Raw genomic sequence first — 11,741 nt, forward strand, 5'->3', positions numbered from 1 at the left:
TTCCCCTCCCCCCCAAATCCATTTTGAGTCTACAGCACACATCTAAAATAGCAATAGTCTAGAGCAACCCAGATATAGTTACCCAAAGTCTGAGATAGTGTCGAGCAGTCAGCAGCAGGTTTTTGGTGGCCAGCCTTCCTCTTATCCGTTGGGGAGTGGGATATCACCCTCTGAGCTCATAAAAAAACTTCTCCAGCTTACACACTCTGACTTACGTTTTAATATGTGCTTTGTTTTGAGCAACCTATCTCATAGTAACCCCTTGCAAACTAACAATTTTCCTACTATCAGCAAAACCGCTCTGGTCATAACATCAACAAAAACTCAATCAGGAACACCTAGATCCATGGTTAACTATCCACACTTCCTCCTGTTCTCATGGTTCTTCCAATTCTATTTCTGTATCAGCAAAACTGAAGCTGCAGCTATTTCATATGTTTATGCAGAGCTGTTATTCACATTGGTGATCTCACTTCTAGTTAATGATGGCTGAGTACACCAAAATGGCTGTGGTTTTGTCAAGTCACTTTCTCTCATAACACCAGCTATTAGTTGCCACAGCTGAGTATGAAGTGGGAAGGGAAGTGATGTTCTGGGGCCTTAGGCGCTCCAAGATGTGACTGTGTACAAAAGTGTATAGGCACTGCTTTGAAGTGTGACTCAAGTATATGTTAGTAAACATCCAGAAGAAAGCATCTCTGGGTATCAAATACAGGCTTTTCAGGGAGAGGTTTTGGATTATCTTCAGGTACCAAGTTGTGCCAGTATTTAAAAAGGGTAAATGGGATGCCCAGGTAACTATAAACCAGTTAGCTTGACATCATTCCCGAGCAAGATAATGGGAAGATTGACATGGGACACATCCAGTAAAGAATTGAAAGGATGGTAACATAATGGCAATCAACATAGTTGTGTGGAAAATAGGTTTTGTCAAACTCGATATTGTTTTTAATTGAGATTACAAGATAGAACTAACTACATTGAGATTATATACTTAAATTCTTTATGATTTAGTCTTAGTATTACACAACATTCTAATTTTTTTGTATAGTTCTAACTTTTCAATGTAGCCCATATTACATGGATTAAAAACTGATGGATCTCAAAGTAATTGTAATGGGTTATTAGACTATATGGGCGTGTTTCTAGTGTGGTCTCTTAGAGATCTGTTTTTGGCCCAGTGCTATTTAATATCTCATCCAAGATCTGGAAGAAAACAATCATTGCTGTTAAAATTGAAGATGAACATTTTCAGTGATAAACAACAGAGGACAGGCCAGCTATAGAGGCCACTCTGGATCATTTGGTCAGGAGGGCTTAAATGAATGTGTGCAGTACTACACCTGGGTGCAAGGTCACATACAATATGGGAGATGGTATCCTTGAGTACAGTAGCAGTGAAAATAATTTGGGGATAATGGTTGATAAACAGCTGAACACAAGCTCCCATTGTGTGCTATGGCCAAGAGGGCTTATACCTCTATGGATCATGTAAGCTGGGAAGAACAAGTAGGAGAATGGAGGTGGTATTACACTGCATTTGGCATTAGTGAGACTATATAATTGAAATGCTGTGTCCAGTCTTGATGTTAGCATGTCCAAAATTATTTTGAAAATTGGAAAGGTTTTGTGATGCAAGAATGACTTGAGGTCTGGAAAACAAAGCCAATAAGTCAGAGACTTAAGAAGTTCAGTCTATTTTATTCAAAAGAAGGTTGAGGTTGACTTGATCTATCTACAAGTACCTGCATGAGGAAGAGATTTCTGGGAGTAGATAGTTCTTTAATCCAATGGAAAAAGGTGAAATGAGATCCAATGGCTGGAAGCTGAAACTAGACAAACTTGGGTTAGTAGTGTGTGCATTTTTAACAGGATAATGAATTGTTGGAACAACTTACCTAGGTATATGGTGGATTCTCCATCATTTGAGCTCTTTAAGATGGGATATCTTTTTAAAAGGTCCCAGGCCACAACCAAAATGTAAAATTATATGTTTTGTTGCATGGTGACCTATAAATGACACTGTGGCTGACAACTAATAAAACCTGTTTAGGGTGTTTCCTCATTATGAATAAAAAACTTGGAACAGATTAGTAGGTTGGCTTCGTTGGCAGAATTGCTGAGGGGCTACTCTCTCTTCTGCTTCAGAACTTGTGTGGAGATATTTTATAGACTTATGAATAGCATGAGACAGAGCTGACACCATTCCATGCCTTCTGGTGTGTCGCAAAAGATTTGCCTTTCTTACTCTTGAAAAGATAAAATCTGATCACTAATTTGTAATTTACTCTAGTTCTCGTCAGTAGTAAGTTACAAACCATATGCTTCTGAGCAATTTTACAGTAATTGAACGTGATTCCCCTGTACTTAACTGGGAGTTCTCTACTTTCTGTATTTTGGGATTCTTTGTTCCCTGCCGCTGTCTTAAGCAACTAAACACTGTGCCCTTACCTTTGTGACTCAAAATCATAGATTTTTGTTAAACTTTTCCTTTTTTCCCCCCAAAGGTAATTGTTTTTTCATTAATGCAAATTTCATTTAGCTTAACATTTCTGGTTGCAACTATAAGAAACTACTTACAAAATGAGATTAAAAACCAAAGTAGCAAAACCTCCAAAAGTATAAAAAGAAGATATCTACATAGAGTACATAGTGTTTATTTGATAGTCTTACCAGTAATACCATCTGGTGAGTGTTGATTGTTCTGGATATGAATTGTCCTTACAATCATGCTGTGAAGATTTTTTGTGGTGAAATGCATAGTCCAGGCCTTATGAGTGTCATTTATTTTCTCTTCCATGCGATAGCATTGTGCTGCTTCCCTGAGCTATTTCTTATCCATAGAAAATTTTGGGGGGGTTGTTTTGGTTTTTTTTTTATTCCCATCTGGAAATTGTACATTTTGTAGCATACACCAATAAAAGTAAAAAGTAATAACATATACTTTTTAATGTTCTTTGGAAGTACACAATAACCATAACACGGGAACAGTAGGTAAATCTCTATTGTACATTGCATTCAGGAAGTTTAAAACATCTGTTTAGTATGGCTGTAGTTGAGGGCATTACCGGAATATACACACAGTAGAGCGTCTTGCAGATTTGCACCAAATATATAATCTGAGTGGATTGTTAATGTGCAACACTCAGTCTTGTGTGTTTAATCTCATTGATGTTTACAGGGTCAAACATTTTTAGCAATGAAGGAAATAGTATAATTTCCCAATACAACCTTGAATGGAAAATTAAGCTGTTTTTTTGGTAGCATCCAAAATGTGCTAGGGACTTCAGAAATGGATGAGAAGACTGACCCTTCCCCAAAGAGTACTTAGACAAGAGAGGTAAATATACCATCATAATGTTAGAGCTTGTGTTAAGTACACCATATCAAGTTTTTATTGTTACTTTTTCTCTTGGTTCCGTGGCCGGGTGCCCCCAACCAACCTGCTACACTGCTGTGGCCCCCATGCCTTCCTTTCACAGGCCCCACCATGTGAGACAGATTTACTCTGTATCAGACAGAAGGGCACTATCTGTCTACATTAGAATCCTACTCTCTGTCTGATATATACATGACGTCGACACTAAAAGGAAAAAAGTATTTCCATTTCAGGTATTTGTATGTTTAAAAACAAAGATTTTGCTAAATTCCTTGTGACGTTTTACGTGAGAGGGATCTAATGCTTGAAGATGTAACTTGTAAAGATATGTTTCTTTAATTGTGTTTCACATCACAGGGCTTGCTTTCTTATGTATGACTTAAAGCAACAGATGGTCTGTCTTCCAAATCTGCTAATTAAAAGGTATACAAGCTGCAGCTATTCACAGGTATATCTTGGTGGACCTAATATTTCAAGGCAAGCACAGCATATTGCATGTTGCTAAATATGGGGTGTTTTTTCCCCATGTCTTCAATTGGAGATGAATGCTCCTCAGTCTTAACCTTGATGGCCTGATGTATCAAGTGTTGCTCCTTTGGAGGGAGGTCTCTGAGCAGATATTTGGGTTTCAGAGGCACTTAAAAAGGCAAGCTTAATTCATCTTGCTGTGTTGGGGTCATTTTTATTTAATGATTCTGAACTCAGTGGGAATATTTGAAAATATAATCTGAATCCAGTGAGACTACTGAAAATTGGAGAAGGCTCACAAGGCAGGTGTAGGCTGCAATTTAAGACCAGACTCAGAGTTGATCCCAACTCCCTTTTGTCTACACACAACTCTCTCTGATTTTGTCTTGGACCTAAATTGCTAGGACCCTAGGGGGCTGAAGTGTTCAAGCCTTAGTCAAACTGGGACCTGGGGTTTAAATTCAGTTGCTTTGCAGTGCAGACACACTTTCCCCTGCAGCTGAGGTTCTGGGACTCTGCCAAAAGTATCCCAGAATCCCATGAGCCAACTTCCTTTGTCCTCTTGATTCCAAGAATCTCTAATTGACCCCAGGGAAATGGAAGCATCTCCCTGTGGTGTAGAGCAACAGGTCTGAGAGTAAGTGTTCAATCCTTCCGTTGTCTTCTGAACACTGAGCTGCAAACACTCGTCAAAGAGCCTTCTGTTCAGTCTCCATTGCAAACACAAGAAGTCTTTTGCAAAGGGTGCTGTTCCAGGGTCAGGGGAGCATAGCCAGACTTTGGTAAATTTCTGGTGCAGGGCCAGCAAAACAGTGGACTTAAGTAAAAGTACCGGGAATGACTATACATACTAGCAAATAGGGAAGAAGCTGGCAGTGTTGCAAATTTACTAGACCAGTGACCACTGCAGGCAGTGGAGTAAGTGGCTCAAGACTGAGTACTGGAAAACCAGGGATGAGAACTGCAAAGTGGCTATATCATGACCATTCTATGACCTCTTGTTGGGTACTGGGCCAAGCATGGAGCCAATGGTGCATGATGACTTGGTCAGCCTGTATGGTGCTCAGCTGGGCCCAGAATCCAACATGGGACCTGATGGGAGCCAGCAGTAGGTGCCAGGTGAGGATAAGGCAGTCACTCTTGCTGAAACCAGTCCCAGAGGAGGCTTTGCAGTACAAGGAGCAGCAGCAGCACATCTTTGGGATGTACGCATAGGAGCTGTTTGAGCCCCCACCCCAAAGAACAGCCCAAGGTAGAACCTGCAGTAGACACAGAAGGGCCAGAAGTGACCCCTGAGTCCAATAAGTTTCTAGCTCTATTTTAATGTTAATATAATAATGGGAGAGTGTAGGGAGCCATGGTGGTTTCCCTCCGAAGCAGAGGGTAAAGAGCCACCCTCTCAGCCTGAGTGGGCGGGGCAGGACCAAGCTTACGCCAATCCCCGGAAGGGGAGGGATGGGACAGGAAGTACAGAGGGCGGGGCCCTTTGCCCAGTGAAGGGAGCACCAGGGAGGGAGACGGACACAGGCTGCTGGCTGCTCCCTTCAGACCCTGCTGCCGACCCAGGGGAGGCCCTGGGCCAGGAGAAACCTGACCTGGAGGAAGGACTGAGGCAACCAGGACTGCCCGCCGCCGAGTACCCGGAGGGCCTGGAGGGGCCAAGCTGTAACCCGGGCCAGTTTGAGCTTGACACGGAGGGGGAGCTGGAGCTGCCAGCAGCTGAATACCTGGATGAGCTGGAGGGTCCAGAGAGGCCCGCTTGAGAGACCGGGTAGGAAGTAGCCCAGGGGCAGAACTGCACCATGGGGTGGGTGTATTTGGTCAGCGGGGCACGGATGGTTCCCCGCTGACCCAGCGGCGGGACCCTCTCCTCCCGTCACTGTCAGGGCCCTGGGCTGGAACGCAGTGGAGTTGGGTGGGCCTGCGTTCCCCTACCCCGGCCAACCCGCCTTGGGTAGCAGAATCCCGAACGCCGCAGCCTCGGGCCGGTGCTCCCCTGCCCGAGGGGCGCGCCGTGGCCTCAGGCCTACACACCTTCTCCGCTAATTCCCCAGTGACTGAAAGGTGTGACTAAAGCCTGCCAGTGGGACAGTAGCTCTCCATCACCGCCTAGAGGCTCAGTGGACCGATTGAAACCTGTCACAGAGAGATTTCTGTACTATGAACCAATGCAAAAGTCGTTAGAAGCCCTGGCTAACAGCATGTACTACATCTGCCCATGATGGATTGTATGCCACCGGCGGCTTGCTCCCCCTCCCCAACTTTGTGGAATTCAAAATGGCAACCAGGAAATGCAAACAGTAAAAATGCCTTGAAAGCCATTTTTTTTTCTTCTAGTAGATGCAGCTGTGTATACCTCTTAAGTGTGGGCACACCCAGTGCACTGGAACCAGTGAACTTTGCCTAGCATTATTTGTAGAGGGACAATGTTTGTGCCTCCTGGCCATAGCTCCTCTCCTGGCTATATGAGGCAGCACTGCCCCCCAAACCGCCCTCAGTTCCTTCTTACCTCCCATGGCTGAAATCAGAGCTCCGTCTGGTTTCTAACCTCACAACCTCTATATTTCTTAGTGATTTTTCTCTACTTGCATATAGTTAGGTTTAGTATAAGTATTTCCTGATGATACCCTCATAGGGGTTTAAACATTCTGTCATTGTTGGGGGATCTCTCCCCCACGTGATCCCCACACATGGTGCTTGCTGTGTATAGGCGAAGCCCATGACAAGGAGTAGTGTTTGATTTGCAAATTGTTCATGAAACGGACTCAGGTGACAAGGGATCTTTGTCTAAACCAGCACTTGCTCAAATAGGCCATGTGCCCTGCTTTGGATCAGAGGTCACTCTGGGTCCTGGGAGTGCTGCTGCTATAAATCCTGGAACTGCATGCTCTGAAGAGACAAAGTCGTCGCTCCCTGTTGAGTGTATCAAGGAAGAAGTAATGTAAGACAGATTGTGGCCATTCCAGGTTGTGTGCAGACTCATCTGTCTTGTCCAGAAGGACTACAGATTGGCATGGTATGAATACTGGGATGTGAGATGAAGCAGATTCCATCAGCTGCTCTCAGGTACCATGCAGGGAGGTCAGAGACCCCATACTATCAACTCCAATTCTGGCCCTGGGGAGACCGAGGGCAACAAGGGTAATGTGGGTACCAGCTGTTTCTGTGCCAGCGGCATATCAGGATGCAATGGACATCTGCTTTTCTGTCCCAACCTCTCTTGGTTCAGGACTTTGTCAGGGCTGCATCATTTACAGCCCTGTTGGTGGGGGGGAGGGGCACTGAACCTGTGGGTCAGTTGGCCCCAAACCCCACTGTTTCCCTTCTACAGTCAGCGGAAGTGGGGCTGGTGCTAGACTCAGCGCAAATCACCTCTTCGGCACCCCTGATGTTGGTGCTGCCAATGTTACTGTGGCGGCACTCACCACCATCGCTTCAGCACTGTTAGTGACCTCTGTACCACTGCTGGGGTTGACACCACTTCCGGCACTGGAAACAATGGGAGTGTACTGGCTGCCACCGTTGGTGCTAGTTTCCTCTCCATTTTGGGCTACCAGTTTAGCAGACCAGTAGCTCACATCCCCAGGGTTGGCTCCACAATTATCCTCTGAAGCCTGTCCTCCTCCTGTTCTCCATCACCTGATGCACATCTAGGGTTGTTCCTGGAGCACTGTGGGTATCTGGGTTGGTGCTTGCCCCAGTCAGGATGGGGGCCCCAGCCTGGTACCTACTGGGCACCAATGCCCTATCCATACTAGTGGCCTCCATGGAATCTATGGGATGCTCCTTGGTCACAGAGGTCCTACTCCTCATCTCACTGTAAGCAGTGATCCCTGAGCAGGCATGTACTGATGACCATCGATCCACCATAGGCCCAGGTACCAGTGAACCTTCCCCTTGTGGAGCCTTCAGCGTCATGGAGCAGGATCCAGCTCTGGCACAGTTAACTGCTTTGTCTTTGTCCCTGGCTAATTCTGCAGTACCTAGTTCTTTCTCCTTTTGGTAGCAGAGGATTTCAAGGTGTACCAGGACCTCTTGTGGTGCATGACCACTTCCTTGAGTATTCAAGCAGAGGTTCTGCAGGAGAAAACCCATAAGTTGTTGGATATCCTGCAGCCATCTGCCTCTGGGAGAGTTGCTCTCCTTATTAACAGTGGGATCCTAGAGCCTATTAAGATTTTTCTGGAGTATGCCAGCTTTGGTACTGTCTACCATGAAGTGAAGGGAGAGATGCTACTTTGTGCCAGGGCAAGGATTTGAAGCTTTTTACTTGCATCTGTCCCCAGATTCCTTGGTCATAACCACAATGAAATAGAGCCCATCAGGACAGATTTAAGTCCATTCCATCTCTGGAGCAAGGAGATTTTTGGTTCTCAGCACTTGACGTAAAAGATGCCTACTTCCACATTTCAACCTGATCATCTCCCAGGAGATTCCTCTGATTTACCTTTGATCAGGACAGAGTGCTCCCATTCGGCCTCTCGTTTGCACCCAGGATATTCTCCAAGAGCCTCTCAGTCATAGCAGCACATTCATGAACATTAGGTATTGTCATTTACCCATACCTGGACGACTACTTTCTCCAGGCTCGTTCCTTTAAAGCCACCCTGAGATATGCACATATTTGCTCACTGGGTCTACCCCTCAATACCCAGAAATAGACCTTGTCTCCAGTACAATGTCTAGAGTTTATGGGGGCTGAACTCGACAAAGTGCAAGCAAGAGCATTCCTCCAGCTCCATGGATTCCACACCCTGATGAGTCTCATAGACAGACAGTCCAGGCTAACCCACAAACAACGGCCAGGAATTCAGCTTCTTGGACACATGACGGCATGAACACTTGTGACCCCACACCCCAAACATCATATATGAGATGTTTTGGATATGGCTCAGATCTGTCTACTGTCCCACAAGGACAGGCTAAACAAGCCACTGTTAATGCCCTCTAGGGACACTCTCTCACTTGACTGGTGGAAAGAGTCATCCAATGTCCATGCAGGCATCCCATTCACACATCCCAGCAACACTGATTCTAATAACAGATGCCTCTCTGGAGAGCCCACCTAAACCACTGTAAAGTCCAGGGCAGGTGAGTAACTTCGTCTTCTTTGAGTACTATCCCTATGGGTGCTCCATTGTAGGTTACTTCACAGTAGTATCCCCCATGGAAGGCTGCGACTTTGAAGTGGAGTCTGTTATTGATGATAGTACTGTGGATCTGAAGATGGTATCAGAGGTTGAGTCTCGAGTAATCAGGTAGTGTTCCACAAGGGTATGGGTAGAGGCCCAGGTTGCTGCCTTGCAGATTTCTGAGATGGGAACATCTTTAACAAGCACGACTGAAGTGGAAACGGATCTTGTGGAATTCATGAGGATTCCTGATAGGGGCAACAGGTTATGTGCATGGTAACAGTGGTTAATGCAACTGGAGGCCCATTTTAGAGTGTCTTTGAGCTGATATTATGGAGCCTCTGGATCTATGATGCTTCCCTTTGGCCTCTTTTCTGCCCCTCAACTTTTTACCAAACTTATGGTTGTGGTGATTGATGTACCTCCAGAAAGGAATCCACATCTTCTCATACCTGGATAATTGGTTACTGTGGGGAAGTTTTTTTCCCACATTCACATTGTACTGTGTTTGCTTGGCCATCTGGGTCTCATCCTAAACACTGGAAAGTCAAATTTGGTTCCCACTCAGAAAATTGAGTTCTTTGGGACTGTAGTAGATTCTGTTTGAGAACACTTTTGTTGACCAACCGTTTTCAGGCAATTTGGCACCATTGGCTCAGTTTTCAGCTTGGGCTCAGACTCTTGGGCCACATGTCTGCTTGCATGCCGGTGCTCCAGTTCGCAAGGTATCAAAACTGATCTGTAGATCTCTCCAACGGGACTTCAGTTTTGCCATACAATAGAGTAGTACCCTTTTCTGTTTATGTACTCCTTGAGGAGGGCAAATTAAAGGCACATGAGTCCTATCAGTTGCCCCAGCACAGTTTGGAAACCTCATTCTCTGACATCCATTCACAGATCATGCTCTTTAGTAGTTGAAAACATCCTGACTTCCAGCAGAAAGGGCTCCACCAGACTGCTAAATGGAAGAGGTTATCTGAGCATTCAAGAATCATTTTGCTTCTTCAGAAGCACTACTGGCTGCCTTCCTGGACTTCTGCCTTGTCTTAAAGGCATTCAGACCTTTTTCCTCAGCTGATTCAGAGTACACCTGGCAGCCATCTCCACCCATCATCCTTTGGCCACACTGTTTTCTCTCATCTGACAGTGCTTCAGTTTCTCAAGGGTCTCTTCCATGTCATTCGACCAGTCAGGGAGACTCTGCCCTTCTGGGACCTTCTCTGAGCCCTTGGTACCAGGTATTTCTGGACACAGAACTTGCTTATATATGCCAGATGTGTTCATCATAAGATCATTTAATGCTCTGCCAGATGTGGCTGGGTTTAGCTTAAATAAGGTATTTTATGTAAGTGCCACCTAGTGGCACACAGTAGAATACAGGTTTCAGAGTAGCAACTGTGTTTGCCCTGGTCTACACTAGGACTTTAGGTTGAATTTAGCAGCATTAAATCGATGTAAACCTGCACCCGTCCACACAATGAAGCCCTTTATTTCGACTTAAAGGGCTCTTAAAATCGATTTCCTTACTCCACCCCTGACAAGTGGATTAGCGCTTAAATCAACGTTGCCGGCTCGAATTTGGGGTACTGTGGACACAATTCGATGGTATTGGCCTCCGGGAGCTATCCCAGAGTGCTCCATTGTGACCGCTCTGGACAGCACTCTCAACTCAGATGCACTGGCTAGGTAGACAGGAAAAGAACCGCGAACTTTTAAATCTCATTTCCTGTTTGGCCAGCGTGGCAATCTGCAGGTGACCATGCAGAGCTCATCAGCACAGGTGACCATGATGGAGTCCCAGAATCGCAAAAGAGCTCCAGCATGGACCGAACGGGAGGTACGGGATCTGATCGCTGTTTGGGGAGAGGAATCCGTGCTATCAGAACTCTGTTCCAGTTTTCGAAATGCCAAAACCTTTGTCAAAATCTCCCAGGGCATGAAGGACAGAGGCCATAACAGGGACCCGAAGCAGTGCCGCGTGAAACTGAAGGAGCTGAGGCAAGCCTACCAGAAAACCAGAGAGGCGAACGGCTGCTCCGGGTCAGAGCCCCAAACATGCCGCTTCTATGATGAGCTGCATGCCATTTTAGGGGGTTCAGCCACCACTACCCCAGCTGTGTTGTTTGACTCCTTCAATGGAGCTGGAGGCAATACGGAAGCAGGTTTTGGGGACGAAGAAGATGATGATGATGATGAGGTTGTAGATAGCTCACAGCAAGCAAGCAGAGAAACCGGTTTTCCCGACAGCCAGGAACTGTTTCTCACCCTGGACCTGGAGCCAGTACCCCCCGAACCCACCCAAGGCTGCCTCCTGGACCCAGCAGGCGGAGAAGGGACCTCTGGTGAGTGTACGTTTTAAAATACTATACATGGTTTAAAAGCAAGCATGTGAAAGGATTACTTTGCCCTGGCATTCACGGTTCTCCTAGATGCAGTCCTAAAGCCTTTGCAAAAGGTTTCTGGGGAGGGCAGCCTTATTGTGTCCTTAATGGTAGGACACTTTACCACTCCAGGCCAGTAACACGTACTCGGGAATCATTGTAGATTCCCTGTAGATTCCTGCTGGGCTGTTTGCCTGTGGCTAAACAGAAATGTTCCCCGCTGTTAGCCACAGGGAGGGGGGAGGTTGAGGGGGTAGCCACGTGGTCGGGGGAGGCAAAATGCGACCTTGTAACAAAAGCACATGTGCTATGTATGTAATGTTAACAGCAAGGATTACCCTGAAAGAGTGTAGCCACTGATTTATAAAATGTGTCTTTTTA

This window comes from Eretmochelys imbricata, chromosome 2 (assembly GCF_965152235.1).
Source record: "Eretmochelys imbricata isolate rEreImb1 chromosome 2, rEreImb1.hap1, whole genome shotgun sequence".
Taxonomy (NCBI): Eukaryota; Metazoa; Chordata; order Testudines; family Cheloniidae; genus Eretmochelys; species Eretmochelys imbricata.